Below are 16416 nucleotides of genomic sequence, written 5' to 3' on the forward strand. Positions count from 1 at the left end.
TTCCAGTCAGGCAACACTGTTTGAGATGGGTGGGAGTGAAGGATTGTGAGGAGCAGTGCCTGGGGAGGGTCCCGAGGGCCAGACAGATATGCCCAGAGGGCCGCATTCAGACACGAGGTCAGGGCAGCCTATTCCCCCCCCCCCAGATTCGCAAGGACCGGGCCCTTCTCCCGAAGCAAGAGCAGATCAGCGGGAGTTAAGCCTAATCCACCCTGATGGTCTCAGGCCCACAGGGCAACAACTGCCAGGAAGCAGAACGAATTGAGTAGCGAACTGTATCGTGTGTGTGTGTGTGTGTGTGTGTGTGTGTGCGTGTAAACAAAAAGGAGAGAAAAAGGATTGGGGTTTAGCGACACTGACTGGCGAGTGAGCACCCGACTGTACAGAAAGCATTTATTCCCAACGACTGGCTGCCCGAAATATTCGGAAGGAGGCAACGTGGCTCTGAGGAAACTCTCAGAGGGAAAGACAAACCACTGTTTGTTCTTTCGGGGCCATCTAAGTTCCCCACTGTCAACTCCGGGGACAGGGAAACTTTCTGCAGCACAGGGGCTGCGTTAACTTCCGAGAAGCCTTCCAGGGGCCAGATGCTAGTGGTGTGGCAAGAGCAGGTGGCGCAATGAATGTAAATGCCCGCTTTGTTCAGGAGGCTGGTTTCCACACACACACACATACATACACACACCCCTTCCTGTCCTCCATGTGGGCAAGCCATGAGGCATGCACAGAGTTCAAGGACCCATTCCAGCCAGACAAAAACACTCAAAGAGGGTGTGGAGAGTTCCGGGGACCACAGAATAGACCATCACATGGAGGTCCTGGGCTGCCCAGACAACAGGACACACCTCTTGGCCTTGCTGATGTGGTCCAAAGGAAAGCAGAGCAAGACGTTTGGCCCCCGCTTGGCTGCAGGAGTTGCCGAAAGTAGGCGTACAAAGTGGCAGTCTTAGTGACTCCACTCTGGATTTCTTCTCCCAAAAATGTGTTGCAAAGCAGCAGGTACAGATTTTCTCCCTCTACAGCAGTAACCAAAAATAAAAGTTCAGACAATTCTGTGTGCATGCCCATGCACATAAAGGTAAAGGGTAAAGGGACCCCTGACCATTAGGTCCAGTTGTGGACAACTCTGGGGTTGCGGCACTCATCTTGCTTTATTGGCCGAGGGAGCCGGCGTACAGCTCCAGCATGACTAAGCTGCTTCTGGCGAACCTGAGCAGCGCACGGAAATGCCATTTACCTTCCCGCTGGAGTGGTACCTATTTATCTGCTTGCACTTTGACGTACTTTCAAACTGCTAGGTTGGCAGGAGCAGGGACGGAGCAATGGGAGCTCACCCCGTCGCGGGGATTCAAACTGCCAACCTTCTGATCGGCAAGTCCTAGGCTCTGTGGTTTAACCCACAGCGCCACCCGTGTCCCTTGCCCATGCACATAAAGGTAAAGGTAAAGGTACCCCTGCCCGAACGGGCCAGTCTTGACAGACTCTGGGGTTTGTGCGCCACACACACAAATAACTATTTTGAATAAATTCAGATACTGACTGGGATGAAAAATCTCCGCTGAGAAAGATTGTTGAAAGAAACAAGTCCCAAGATTCAGTCCCTGACCTGTTAAAGGGACCGAGAACAGGGGATGAAGCAGATCTTTCCCTGCCAAAGGACCCCAAACAGCCTTTCCAAGTCAGAGAGAGAAATCCCAGGTTGGATGGAAGAAGCCTGGCCTGGCAGAAAAAAGCAGCTCGCATCTTCACTCTCTCTGAAAAGTCATTTGTCACCTTCATTTCTCCCTTACACACACACCCTGCAAGCCATTCCCTGCACTCATCCATCTAATACTTCAGATTGTAAGGCCCTTGGGGGTCGCATCCAGCCACATTTCACTCACAGAAGACAGGCTGAAATTAATGGCCCAAATTCTGCTCTGTCCATGAACTTCAATAGGTCTACTCTGAGTAGGACTAAATTGTGGTGAGGACCCCCCTTTCTTATTTCACTACAAAAAGCACCAGGTAATATAGAAACAGGTATTATAATTATTCCCAATTAAATTTTTAAAATATTATAGTACCTTCTCTATTGAAAAAATCTAAGATGCTTTAAAAGGAATGTACAAGAACAGCAACATGCACTAAAATGTCATTTTCCAACAACTTTTTAAGCAGACATATTTTATTTTATCCAGATTTGAAACTGATCTTTTATACATGTATATATAATCGTAGGTATCCAGTGATAGCCCTACTCTGAGGAGACCCACTGGGGTTAAGAGACATGGCTAACTTAGATTAATTCATTTTGATGGGTCTACTCTGTGTAGGACTACAACCCTGCATCTTTATATTGCTGATTCCTTCCCCACCCCATCCAACACACACTTTGTTCATTACTTTGGGGTGTTTCATGAAAAGTTATTCATAACTGAAATAACAATTATGAACATTTTGGGAAGGTGGAAAAAACAAAGCAAGCATCACAAAGCCAACCAACTAGAAATTTTATATGCATGCATTTTTAAAATAAATTTAGGTACATTTTAATTTGTTTGCCCTGAAGTCCCATTTCATTACTGCTTTACTGGTTTCATGCTGTTTTTTGCTTTGATTGTATTTCTTATTGCTTTCAGGTTGCAGAAAAGCTTGGGGGGGTTATATTTAAGCGGCTTATAAACGCTTTTAAATAAACATATAGTTAAAGAGAGACACACAGAGATGCTGGTAGAGGTCATCCGCGGAATAGCATCAATTTATGATTATCCCATAAAGCTGCAATCCTAAACCCACTTAGCCTGGGAGTAAAGTCCCACTGAATTCAATGGGACTTAAATCCAAGTAGATATTTGTTAGGACTGCTCTCTAAGAGTTGCCCAGGCATCCTCAACATTCTCCTCCACTCACAAGAAAGCAAATGGGAAGGAGAGAGAAAACCCCAGCTTCTTTCCAAAACCACACTGATGTCCCACACAATCAACAGGTTCCAACAGCATCTTAACCTTTTCTGGTATAAATCTCCCATACCAATGAGGCACAAAGCGGGCAGAAACAGCAGCAAATCCACAGAAAAAAAAGCGTAAATAACTAAGGTACTAAGTTAAAGGTCTGTACAACCCATGTCTCAGTTGAAGGCAGATTGCCAGCCCCACTCTGGGAGGATTTCTTCTTCTAAATTCTGGATAGGGGGAAAATCATGCAGAGATCCTTTTCAGCCCACAGCAAGAGGAGATTCCAGACCCTGCCTATCCATGCTCAAGAAATGTCCTGATTAAACCTCATCTTACCCCCTTTTCCTGGCCAAACACCCCATCAATAGCCACCAATATTTTCTTATTTTTCTAAGCCTTGCAGGTTCTGCTTGGATTGGGGACCGCAGCTGCCCTGTTTAGCAAACTCTGCCAATAAAATCCCTCCAAAGCAAAAAACAGATAGATAGATATTTAGGTCACCCTTTCCTCTAAAAGACCCTTCCTCGCCTAACCAACCCTTGGAAATAGCTTTAAGCCAGTCCTCCACCCACTGAGCACCTTTAAACATTCGCAGCCGGGTGGGAAGGTATAGGAAATACAAGAGAGTCCCACAAAACGCCCCTGGTAGCTCCCTACCATCAGAGAGGAGTTGCCAACTTATGCACCGGCCTCCCGCAGCTGTGCCCGTTTTTTGCAGGGAAGCCGCGCGCAAAAGCCCACATTTTAGGCTCCCTTTGTCCACCTGCCAGGAAGGGCTGCGGCTGGGATCTGTCGTGGATCTGGCACGCCAAGCCATCGCAGCTGCCGCTCTGATTGTTTCAAGGGCGGCTTTTAAGAGCACAGGAGCCACGGCAAGTTGTTTATCTGTGGTCATCTGGCAACTCCCTCCCTCCCCTCCGAGCAGCCCTGCAGATCCCTCTCCCCCGGAATCCAAACTTACTGCAAAGTTTCTCTCCCGAGGCAGCGCCTGATCCACTCTCTTCTCGGAGCTGCTTTCTCCCCTCAAAGCTGTTAAGCAGTTCTCTCTTGAGTCCGGCAGCCTCTGCCTCTGCTGCTCCTCCCCGCCCCCCCTCTTTTGAGCTTCCTGTTCCTTCCTTTGCAGCAAGCTCAAAAAGCAACCAGTACATGCACACGCACCCACACACCCCTTTCCCTGGGTCTTTTGGGCGTCCCTATGACCGCCTGAGGGCGCAAAGGCTTCCGGGAATTGTAGTTCGCCTTCTCCAAGCAAAGCAGGCATCCTGCAGCTTCCAAAAACTCCATTTCCCAGCAGGCACCGCGCCACGCTCTGGTTGCTAGCACAAACCAGCCCGGGGGTGTTTAATTTTTTCTTCTTCTAAACTCCCTCCGCTGTCGGTGGTGTGGAAAGGTTTGGGAATGCCCAAGGACAAGCGCCATCTCGTGGGCTTGTTTTGTTGTGTAAGCGGGGGAAATAAAATACTGTAAAAAACATCCCATGCTTGGTTGCGAGAAGCATTAGAAGCCAACCGCAACAAGTCCCGTGGCACCAGAAAGCAGCTTATTTCCCCTGAAATAATTCTGGGAACTGCAGTTTACTCCCTCACCGAGCTACAATTCCCAGCACCCTTCACAAATCACAGCTCCCGGGATTATTATTTTTTTTGGGGGGGGGGGAACTAATGTGCCTCAAGTTGCAAGAAAGGAGATTCGGACTAAATAGAAAGAAGAATTTTCTGACAGTAAGAGCTGTCCGACAGTGGAACAAGACTGTCTCTTGTGGACGCTCCTTTATTTGAGGTTTTTAAGCAGAGGTTGGATGGCAATCTGTCAAGGATGCTATTTAAGTGGATGGCAGATGGCGCACAGCCAAACAGGTGTATTGTGTGTTAACCGGGGTGCCAACAACCCCTCAGTCTGACTTACCTCATCGGGTTTTTGTGGGATTTAATGAGGAGAGGGAGACGTGCACCATTTAAGGTGGGATATAAATGCAATAAATAAATATATTTTTAATTTAATAATAATAATAACAATAATAATAATATCACCATCTGTGTTGTCTGCATTTCATTTCTCTCAGATACCACCGCTAGCAGTTCCATAACTCTAGTTACAGGTAGGTAACCGTTTTGGTCTGTCGTAATCGAAACAAAATAAAAAAAAATCCTTCCAGTAGCACCCTACAGACCAACTAAGTTTGTTGTTGGTATGAGCTTTCGTGTGCATGTATCTGAAGAAGTGTGCATGCACATGAAAGCTCATACCAATAACAAACTTAAAAAGGTAAAGGTACCCCTGACCATTAGGTCCAGTTGCGGACGACTCTGGGGTTGCGGCACTCATCTCGCTCTATAGGCTGCGGGAGCCAGCGTTTGTCCGCAGACAGCTTCAAGGTCATGTGGCCAACATGACAAAGCCACTTCTGGTGAACCAGATCAGTGCACGGAAACGCCGTTTACCTTCCCGCCGGAGCGGTAACTTTGATGCACTTTCGAACTGCTAGGTGGGCAGGAGCTGGGACCAAACAACGGGAGCTCACCCGTTACGGGGATTCGAACCGCCGACCTTCTGATCGGCAAGTCCTAGGCTCTGTGGTTTAGACCACAGCGCCACCCATGTTCCTAATAACAAACTTAGTTGGTCTCTAAGGTGCCACTGGAAGGAATTTTTTTATTTAGTTCCATAACTGCAACCCCACTAGCAGCAGGTTAGGAGCAGTAGCCAAGTCAGCTGCAAAATAGGTAAAACTTTTGTTATAATCTTCATGCTTTTCTTTGCTACTGCTCCTCCATGAAGGGAGAGGAGATATGCTGGACCCACTCGTTTCTGATTTGCCACAGTTGGTCTTGACACCAGACCCCTGGGTGGGTTGGGGAGGTTAAAGAGAGAAAATTGTTGGTCTGAAGTAAATGATTTTTGGACTGGAGGAGGTTGAGGTTTTGTTTATTTGTTAATTAATGGGTCTGATTATTGCTTTGTTTATTATTTGAGTATTTGTTAAAAATGGGTGTTATATGAAATATTACTGTATTAGTGTATTGTATTATTCTCCCCACTTTTCCCCTCTAAGGTAATATGCATTGTATATCTTTCTTTTTTATTTTTGCTTTTGCTGTAAGTTTCGCTTGGAGACCTTCGGGTAACAAGCGATTAATAAGTCTAATAAATCAAATGAAATGAAAATGAAATGAGAACTTTGTAACTAAGAACAGGTGTCTGAGCTTAGCCACACAGACTTCCCTCCCTTTTCCTTTTGTGTTTTGCCTTTTCCAACTGTAAGCCTGAAAGCAGGGAGCCTCTCTGGAAGCTGCTCTGGGTGCCTTTCTTTAGCTGAACGACAGGGTTTAAAAAAGCACTTTAAGCAAACTTGTTTTCTTTTTAAAGAAACATGGAAATGACGGAGAAAAGAAAAGGGGAATTGAATCTGCGAACAGAGAGGAATAAGAGGCAGGTAATCAGAAGAGAAGTGAAAATGTCAGGGGAGAGAAACAGGAGACAAGGGGAAATGGAAACGGGGTTGTTATAATTATTATAATTATTATTATTATTATTATTATTATTATTATTATTTATTTATTTATTTATTTATACCCTGCCCATCTGGCTACTTTCCCCAGCCACTCTGGGCGGCTTCCAACAGAATACTGTATTAAAATAGAACAACCTATTAAACATTAAAAGCTTCCCTACACAAGGCTGCCTTCAGATGTCTTCTAAAAGTCTGGTAGTTGTTTTTCTCTTTGACATCTGCTGGGAGGGCGTTCCCCAGGGCGGGCGCCACTACCGAGAAGGCCCTCTGCCTGGTTCCCTGTAACTTGGCTTCTCACAGGGAGGGAACTGCCAGAAGGCCCTCGGCTCTGGACCTCAGTGTCTGGGCAGAATGATGGGGATGGAGATGCTCCTAAGTTCTACTCAAAGTAGATGCATTGAAATCAACGGCCTTGAGTTGGTCATGCCTATCCATTGAATTGGGTATACTCTGCGTAGGAGTAACACTGAATACAACTCATCCAGAGATGACTTACAATGAACAAGGAAGTAAGGCAGATGTTGTGGACTACCACTCCGATAAGCCTCAGCTGGCACAGTCAACAGTCAGGGATAATGGAAGTTGTAGTCCAGAACATACCCACTGCCTTGCAGGGTATCTTTGGGATAAGAAAAGGCTTAGGGGTATACCCTAGACAAATCCAGAGTGGAGTCCCTAAGATGGTTGGATGGCACCTTGTAGGCCTCCTTGTGGCAATTCCTGCAGCCTAGTAAAGTTAAGGTAAAGGGACGCCTGACCATTAGGTCCAGTAGTGACCGACTCTGGGGTTGCGGTGCTCATCTCGCTTTATTGGCTGAGGGAGCCAGCGTACAGCTTCCGAGTGATGTGGCCAGCATGACTAAGCCACTTCTGGTGAACCAGAGCAGTGTACGGAAACACCGTTTACCTTCCTGCCTATATATATACTTGCACTTTTTGGGGTGCTTTCGAACTGCTAGGTTGGCAGGAGCAGGGACCGAGCAACGGGAGCTCACCCCGTCGCAGGGATTCGAACCGCCAACCTTCTGATCGGCAAGTCCTAGGCTCTGTGGTTTAACCCACAGCGCCACCCGCGTCCCTCCTGCAGCCCAGCTGGTGCCAAATGTATTGCTCTGCATTCCTTTGGACCACCCACGATCCCACAATGTGGGATGCAGTTGGCGCGATGGTCTAAACGACTGAGCATGTTGGGCTTGCCAATCGGAAGGTTGGCGGTTCAAATCCCTGCGACTGAGTGAGCTCCCGTTGCTCTGTCCCAGTCCCTGCCAACCTAGCAGTTTGAAAGCATACCAGTGCAAGTAGATAAATAGGTACCACTGCGGCGGGAAGGTAAATGGCGTTTCTGTGTGCTCTGGCTTCCGTCATGGTGTTCTGTTGCGGCAGAAGCGGTTTAGTCATGCTGGCTACATGACCCAGAAAGCAGTCTGTGGACAAACGCCGGCTCCCTTGGCCTGAAAGCGAGATGAACCCCATAGTCGCCTTTGACCGCACTTAACCATCCAGGGGTCCTTTACCTTTACTTTTGGGCCACATCAGGGAGGTCATCTGGGCGGCCCAGGACCTCCATACACGTTGCCCAGGCTTGTGCCCCGGGGATGTCAGTTCAGTGCTGCTAACGCAGCAAAAGCAATGTGGGAGGCAGCACTTACAAGTTCCCGGTCTCTGCAGCCACAGCAGGTGCTGTGATTCTGCAGCAGCTTGACTTCAGCCCAAAAGTGAACTCCATTTTCTCTCAAGACAGACAGGTGTCAACAACAACATTCCAGAGCATCTGGACTGTTTGCTGGAGTGAGGGAAGCCCCTCCCCAAATCCACCAACTATGCCATTACTATAAGGGAATGAAGACTGAATGTACACTGAATGCTTTTTTTTGGACAAAACCTTTTAAGTCTATGGGCCAGGTTAGGGTTTCCAGACCCCTGGGGCTTACCTGAGATTTGCATCCAGGTGGCAAGGAGAGGGTCTGCATCAGCAGGTAGGTGAGAATGCCTCCAGGGCTCAGTGGTCAGAGGGAGCGCAGAGAGGAATAATCACCAGGGCCCACCCACAAAGCGCTACAAAAAGCACAGAGAGATTAAATTATTTGTAGAAACGATCAAAACATCCAGAAAATTAAAACCAGCAATAAGCTAAAAACACACCTGCATTCTTGATAAATGGGTAGGCTTATCTACGCACAAGTGACGCGGGTGGCGTTGTGGGTTAAACCACAGAGCCTGGGACTTGCTGATCAGAAGGTCGGCAGTTCAAATCCCCGCAACGGGGTGAGCTCCCGTTGCTCAGTCCCTGCTCCTGCCAACCTAGCAGTTTGAAAGCACGTCAAAGTGCAAGTAGATAAATAGGTACCGCTCCGGTGGGGAGGTAAACGGCGTTTCTGTGTGCTGCTCTGGTTCACCAGAAGTGGCTTAGTCATGCTGGCCACATCACTCGGAAGCTGTACGCCGGCTCCCTCAGCCAATAAAGCGAGATGAGCGCCGCAACCCCAGAGTCAGCCACGATTGGACCTAACGGTCAGGGGTCCCTTTACCTTTACCTTATCTACACAAAATATTTTTACATAGGTGATGAAAAGTGCAAGGTAAAGTTGCCTGCATGGTATCAATAGGCAGGGAGTTCCAAAGTTTAGGTGCTGCCACACTTAAATATTAATTCCAGATGTCGGACAGGTATTACATGGCATATATGGGATAAGGCAGTCTCACAGGTAAACTGATGCCAAGGTGTTAACAATGGCTTGACAAGCAATCCTTCACAGGTGCTTTACAGGTGTCTATGGCCATGCCTATGTTATTCTCACACACAGGTCACCTCCAGATTGGAAATCTATGTTTGTGCGGGATTAAAGCATTCTGTCACCCTGGAGCGACAAATGTATTCTTTGTATTGGGCAGTTTGCGGTTTGGAAAGTGACAGGAAATACATTGGAAAACACAGAAGGAACGAACAATTAATGGGAAGACATGTAGAAACCTTGCAAGTGAGCGAGGATAAATGCTGATTGTCGTAAATCCTGCCTGAATGCTCAGCAAATGCCTGTGGTTTGTGGAAATTAAAGGCCAGGATGAATGGCCTTTAAGGAACAGGTCATCTGGAGGAGCTCAGGGAGGTGTCCAAACCCACATAGAAATCTTATGTAAATTTGTTTATTTGATTAATTAAGTGATTGTGAAAATGTAAAGAACTGAAATTAAGACTAAGAAAAGGAGAGTGCTGGCGAACCAAAATGGACAGATTTTCCCACATGTGTGGCAGCAAATGACCTTCCTCTGGGCCCACACTTGAGCTGCAGAAAACTTTGCAAAATGGTTAATCCAAACCCCCACCCCCGGGCTTCGCCGTTGCTTTTTAAGTCTTTTAAAGTCTTTTTAAAGTCTCTTGGTCGGTTAAGGACCGCAGTGCCCCATTTGGCCACAAGAGGGAGACGCAGCACCACGCCTCAACTTGAGCATCGCTCGACATCGTGGAAAGTGTTTTGCCGCATAGAACCCCATGCGTCTTCTGCACATGAACCTCCCGCGGTGGGAGCCACACTGTCCGGAATGCGCACGGTGCTCAGAGCTCTGTGCAAAACACCACATCCAAAATGCCGCTCTCCTAAAACTTCCCAGATGATATACACAGTGCTTTAACTTGTGCATTACTTTCTGGGCGTTCAGAGAAAACTGACCTTTGGGTGCAAGAAGACAATATCTAGGGGTGCTGAGTGTGTGTTTGATGCTTTTTGGGCTTGCCACTGTTTTTACTGGCCCGGCTGCTGTGCTTTTAATAGTATTGTATTTTAATAGTCTGTTGAAAGCCGCCCAGAGTGGCTGGGGAAACCCAGGCAGATGGGCGGGGTATAAATGATAAATTATTATTATAAATTATTATTATTATTATTATTATTATTATTATTATTATTATTATAGCCCAGCAAACAGAAAATGCACAGGATTAATTTTTATGCTACTTATCCACCCACTCAAATAAAACATTTACCTGCTCTCTCTCTGTGTGAGAGAGAGGCAGAGAGTTTCAGGCCAGTTAAAAAACATTGGCACCCCTTTCCTTGGAATAGTGTTGGCCTCCTGCCTGTGTTTACGCCAGAGGTGGTGAACTCCAGCCCATGAGCCAAATTCGGCCCCCAGACCTCTCTACCGGGGCCCTCAGGACTCTCTCCAAGAGCTGGAAGGGACCCTGAGGATCATCTAGTCCAACCCCCTGAAATGCAAGAATCTGCAGCTGCTCCATACAGGAACTGACCCTGCAAACCTTAGTGTTATCAGCACCACGCTGAGCTCAGGGTCGCTGGTTGGGCAAAAGATTCCTGCATTGCAAGGGGTTAGGCTAGACGACTCTCGTGGTGCCTTACATCTCTGCAATTCCATGATTTATGCTCCAAGGTGCATGATTAAGCCTAAAACTTAATCCCTACATAGGGTTTCCATAGGATGACTACTAAATGAAAAACTCTGATTATTATTATTATTATTTACATTTTTTCTTCACCAAAAAGGCTGAGATGCTATTGCAAACTTCTTATTTTATTTTAGTAAACTGCAGCACACCTGAGGTACCCACTGCAGCTTCTGCATTCTAGTCCTCAGCATATTTCTATTCTGGGAGAAGCCTAGAGACAGAATCAGACTAGGAACTAAAGAACAGGCCCCACATGTAGTGCTCTTTGGGTTTGGTCAGTCTCAGCAACAACAGCTTCACCGTGATACACATGGGATAGCCTGGTCACCCGCCTGTGGGTCCCTATCCAATGGTTAAAGACCTGTGGCTTATGGAAATTAAAGGCCAGGATGCATGCTCAATGAACAGGTCGACTGCAGGAGCTCAGGAAGGTGTTGAAGCCTCCAGATAAAATGGCCCAGGAATCACTATACAATCCAGGAAAGCCCAAGTTTAAGGCAGTGAGAGATTTTACTTTCTTGGGCTCCATGATCACTGCAGATGGTGACAGCAGTCACAAAATTAAAAGACGCCTGCTTCTTGGGAGAAGAGCAATGACAAACCTAGACAGCATCTTAAAAAGCAGAGAAATCACCTTGCCGACAAAGGTCCGTATAGTTAAAGCTATGGTTTTCCCAGTAGTGATGTATGGAAGTGAGAGCTGGACCATTAAGAAGGCTGATTGCCGAAGAATTGATGCTTTTGAATTATAGTGCTGGAGGAGACTCTTGAGAGTCCCATGGACTGCAAGAAGACCAAACCTCTCCATTCTGAAGGAAATCAGCCCTGAGTGCTCACTGGAAGGACAGATCCTGAAGCTGAGGCTCCAATACTTTGGCCACCTCATGAGAAGAGAAGACCCCCTGGAAAAGACCCTGATGTTGGGAAAGATGGAGGGCACAAGGAGAAGGGGACGACAGAGGACGAGATGGTTGGACAGTGTTCTCGAAGCTACCAGCATGAGTTTGACCAAACTGTGGGAGGCATTGGAAGACAGGAGTGCCTGGCGTGCTCTGGTCCATGGGGCCACAAAGAGTCGGACAAGACTAAATGACTAAACAACAACAAAATTAGACAAGAATTATCCCAGTCCAAATATTGGGGAGGGGAGAACAATCATTCCTGGGTTTATCCCGCAGAGCAGGAGGGGAGAGTAGCAATCTAACAATAAGGCCCGCAGGAATTTTTTTTTTTATCACCTCTGCATCATTTGCTTGCAGTTTAACTAACTCATTTATCAAGGCAAAGTGTAAATATTTGCCAAGTACATCGTTGTGTTCATTGCCTCTATTTTTTTTTTTAAAAAAAAGCTCAGGAGAAAGACAAAATTAGAATTGCAGCCAGTTAAACAAGCAAACACACAAAAAGGGGGTTGCTGTGTCAGGCTGAGGAACAATAGACTCACACATTTCATTTCCACAAGTCACCAGCCAGATATTTCTGAGAAGCCAACTGTGTGCCTGGGGCACCAGGCCTCAATATTTAGAAACCCTGTTCTGTGTGGGTGCATGCAATAATTCAGGAAATACTGTGTGCATTATGTATTTCAGAAAATTTATGTACCATTTGGTTGTGTAATAAAAATTTAAGGTCTTATATATACAGTGGTACCTCGGGTTACATACACTTCAGGTTACATATGCTTCAGGTTACAGACTCCGCTAACGCATAAATGTTACCTCAGGTTAAAAACTTTGCTTCAGGATGAGAACAGAAATTGTGCAGTGGCGGTGCAGCGGCAGCAGGAGGTCCCATTAGCTAAGGTGGTGCTTCAGATTAAGAACAGTTTCAGGTTAAGAACAGACCTCCAGAATGAATTAAGTTCTTAACCCGAGGTACCACTGTATAATAAATGTTCATAAATGTACCAACCAAGCGTGTACATAGATATGTGAACCACATGTCTGGAGCAGCACAGGAAGACCGTCCTGAAAACATTTTGACTCCCAAACAGACCAAATGTTTTCTCTGCAAGGAAGGAGGGGGTGAGGGAACCTTCCCATTGTCTTAGGAATAGGGTAATCACCATCTCGAAGGAATGGCCAGACTACCAGGAAAGGCAATCAGATAAGGCATTATCAGATAACCTGGCAGACAGGAAAAACAACAACATTCAAATTTCTGTTGTAGACCACCTTTTCTGTGATGTAGGTATGATGTTTGTGGGGGTGGGGGTCTTGGGTTACACCCATTCTGTGATGATGTATGTATGATGTATGGGGGGGGGGGTCTTGAGCCCTAGGGAGGGCAATTTAAAATGTCTATATAAGGGCAGGCACACCTTGGTTCTGGGTCCTCCTCCTTTATCCTGCGTGTGAGGGGAGCACCCTGTTGCAACAGTTCAATAAAGATCAGGCTTACTAGCTGCTTTGCTTCTCAATATTCTCTGGTGGGCCTCCGAGAACCTACAATGGAGAACCAACAAAGGACTTTATAAGGGCTCTTGTATCCCCCATAAGGGAATAAGGGCAGATTTTGTTTACAACAGTTGCAAAAAACAAAACAGAAAGCCAAGCCTCTAAGTGGTTTACAAAAATACAAAGCAGAATGTTAAAATTCTGGGTAGAAAAATCAATGGTTAAAAACAAGGATATAAAAGCATTCCAAAGATGCGTTGCAATCAATAATAGCTAGAGATAAACACATGGCATGATGCACACAGAAGAGGAGTGTGTCAGGGAGGAGGAGGTTGGGCAGGATCCTTGGGAAACTAGCTTTCTATATAGGACACCCCTAGCTGCTTTGAAGATGAGTCAGTCGTTTTCCAGGTCACTCAGAAGGGGTGGAACCCAGATTTGGGTCGACAGTCTCATGGAGGACTGTGCCATATTACAACCAAGGCTGAAAACAGAGCAGGCACAGCGCTGTGCAATTTGGCAAACTGCCTCATTTGCCAGAACGGTGAATGTCGTTCTCATAACCACTAGGGGCTGCTGTAAGATGCTGTTTGTTTTTCCTTGAGATTGTAGAATCCTTCATATCATAGAATTGTAGAGTTGGAAGGGGCCACGAGGGTCATCTAAAACAAACCCTTGCAATGCAGGAATTATTTGCCCAAGGTGGAGCTCTGACCCACGGCCCTGTGGTTAAGATCCCTGTGCTCTACTGACTGAGCTGTCGGGCGGCCGAAAGCGAATCTGCATTCTCTGCCTTCGATGGGGCTGGTGCAGAAGCAGAGGGCAAAAATGCAGGGAGCCCAAGAGGAGGTGGAGCCAGAGTCAAAGGCAGGCAGAAGGATAGCCATAGCCAGGTGGAGCCAGCTATAGTTTGTCCCCATCCTCTTTGCTGCTGTGGGCAACACTGAGGCAGAAGTCTCTCACCCCCACTCACCTCACAGAGTGTTTGTTGTGGGGGAGGAAGGGAAAGGAGAATGTTAGCCGCTTTGAGGCTCCTTAGGGTAGTGAAAAAGCGGGATATCAATTCCAAACTCTTCTTCTTCTTCCTTGGGATTTTGGCACCTAGAATTCCTAAAAGAAAATCTTTGTTTTGTTTTGTTTTTTAAGAAAAAGTTACTTTAAACATTTTTATCAACTCATTATAAATCATTTCCCAAAATTATTTTACTACCTTACATGTCCACCACATATGATAAAAAGTGCCTTCTTTTTCCTCACATTTCCAACATACATTTGACCCTCTTTTATACATTTTTGCTAATTTACTGAAGCTCTTTCTGTTCTCAGCAGCAGCAAGCTCTCGGGGTCAGCAGTGTCCCTGTCCAACACTGCAGGGGTGTTTTTGGTCTCAGCAGCTCCCCACTCCCGGGAGAAAACAAAGGTCCTGCAGCCTCTGCAAAGAGTCTGGATCTGACTTTGTTTTTTCCTCAAACCTTGTTCTTTATTACCATCAGGAGCTGGGAATTTTCCTTGCTCCTAATCAAAATGCAGAATGTCTGCGCTGGGTTATAAAGCAGCTGAGAAGTGCCCTTGCATATCTTAAGAGAGAAATGGCTTCTTGTTTGATGACTCAGACTGGACCTCCGCTGACTTTTCTTAAGAAGCTGCAGGTGAGCTTGGAATGGTGTGTGGGAGTGCTTTGCCGTGACAGTAGAATGATAGAAGTGGAAGGGACCGGGAGGGTTATCTAGTCTAACCCCACTGGATGTGCAGGAATTTTTTGCCTCTAGGAAGGATCCCACAATCTCAGCGGCCGTCGTTCCTTGGGTTGGAGGGGAAATTGGAAACAGTTGGCATTTTAAAGCAAATCTACCTAATCTGTACTTTCCAAACACTAAGGGAACAGGAAGACAGTCCAGTTTCGTAATTCTCTGAATTTTGCAGTGCCAACGACTCCAGCCTAAGTTATGAGTGTAAAAGAGCTGCACTGTACTGGGGTAAAGTATGCCTTAAAATGCATATAAGTGGTGAAAATAATATGCATTCTATTTGGGGAAAATTGCTTTGCAACGATGCATGTCTGTGGCAGAATTGAATACACAAATGTGTAGATCGGCAGATGTTTGTACTAATACGCCTGTGGGTTTTCATGAGGACTTTGAAAAATAAATTTGCAAACTGACGTGAAAATATGGACAGCTGGAGTTAAAAGTAGAAAAACAGAGAGATGGGCAGAAATTGAAATGAACAGATTGGTCTACTGAATTGAATTCCCCCCACATCCCTTAAAATATCAGCGATTGTCATACACATATGAACACACCGCTATATCAAAAAAGCACATAGAAAAAAAGAAAGAAAAGAAAGGGAAAACATAAAAAATAAAAAAATAAAAGCACACACATTCCTAGAATTGTAGAATTCCTAGATGTTACTATTCAGATGACATATTAGTATTCCATGCTTGAGTACATCAAAAGCATTGGCTTAGAGAACAAACATTCTTGAGGAAGAAATGTGCAGAACATGTGTTGACCCAGGTTATCTCAAAATTAATCTGGAGTTCAAAAGCTAAGAGACGCAGATGTCGACAAGTTTTAATCTCATTTTAAAAATGTTAATTGTCTTTAAATGGCCTTTAAATGGTTTTAACAGTTTTTATCGATCATTTTAATATTTCTTCAGAGGTTTTATGACAATCAAGCGGTATATATACAATTTTGTAAAATAAACAAGTACGGAAATGTGTACACATTGGGAGAAACTTGCACTAAAACACTGACCAATTTTCATGTAGGTTTAAAAAGTGAAAACTATAAATTACTGCAACAAAGGGAGAGACAGTGTGATGTAACAGTTAAGAGTACCAGACGAGGAGACCCGAGTTCAAATTCTCGCTCAGCCATGAAGCGCATTGGGCGACTTTAAGCCAGTCGCTGCCTCTCAGCCTGACCTACCAGGGTTGTTGTGAGGGTCAAAGAGGGAGGGGAGAATCTCACACCCCACCTTGAGTTCCCTGGAGGAAAGGCTAGCATATAAATGTAACAGATGATAATAATAATACAGTGGTACCTCAGGTTAAGTACTTAATTCGTTCCGGAGGTCCGTTCTTAACCTGAAACTGTTCTTAACCTGAAGCACCACTTTAGCTAATGGGGCCTCCCGCTGCTGCTGTGCTACCGTCGTGCGATTTCT

General features: G+C 45.8%; 1 protein-coding gene across 1 annotated transcript in view; it reads right to left on the bottom strand.

The window, feature by feature from the left end:
* The window catches only part of MIB2 (MIB E3 ubiquitin protein ligase 2), a 71201-nt gene extending 67155 nt beyond the window's left edge, over positions 1–4046 (bottom strand). The window contains exon 1 of the mRNA XM_082230735.1: positions 3898–4046. The gene's annotated coding sequence lies outside the window, so the exon portion shown is untranslated. The remainder of the gene's footprint in view (positions 1–3897) is intronic.
* Positions 4047–16416: the final 12370 nt, after the last annotated feature.

This window comes from Podarcis vaucheri (assembly GCF_965113315.1).
Source record: "Podarcis vaucheri genome assembly, chromosome: 7".
In the NCBI taxonomy this organism is placed as follows: domain Eukaryota; kingdom Metazoa; phylum Chordata; class Lepidosauria; order Squamata; family Lacertidae; genus Podarcis; species Podarcis vaucheri.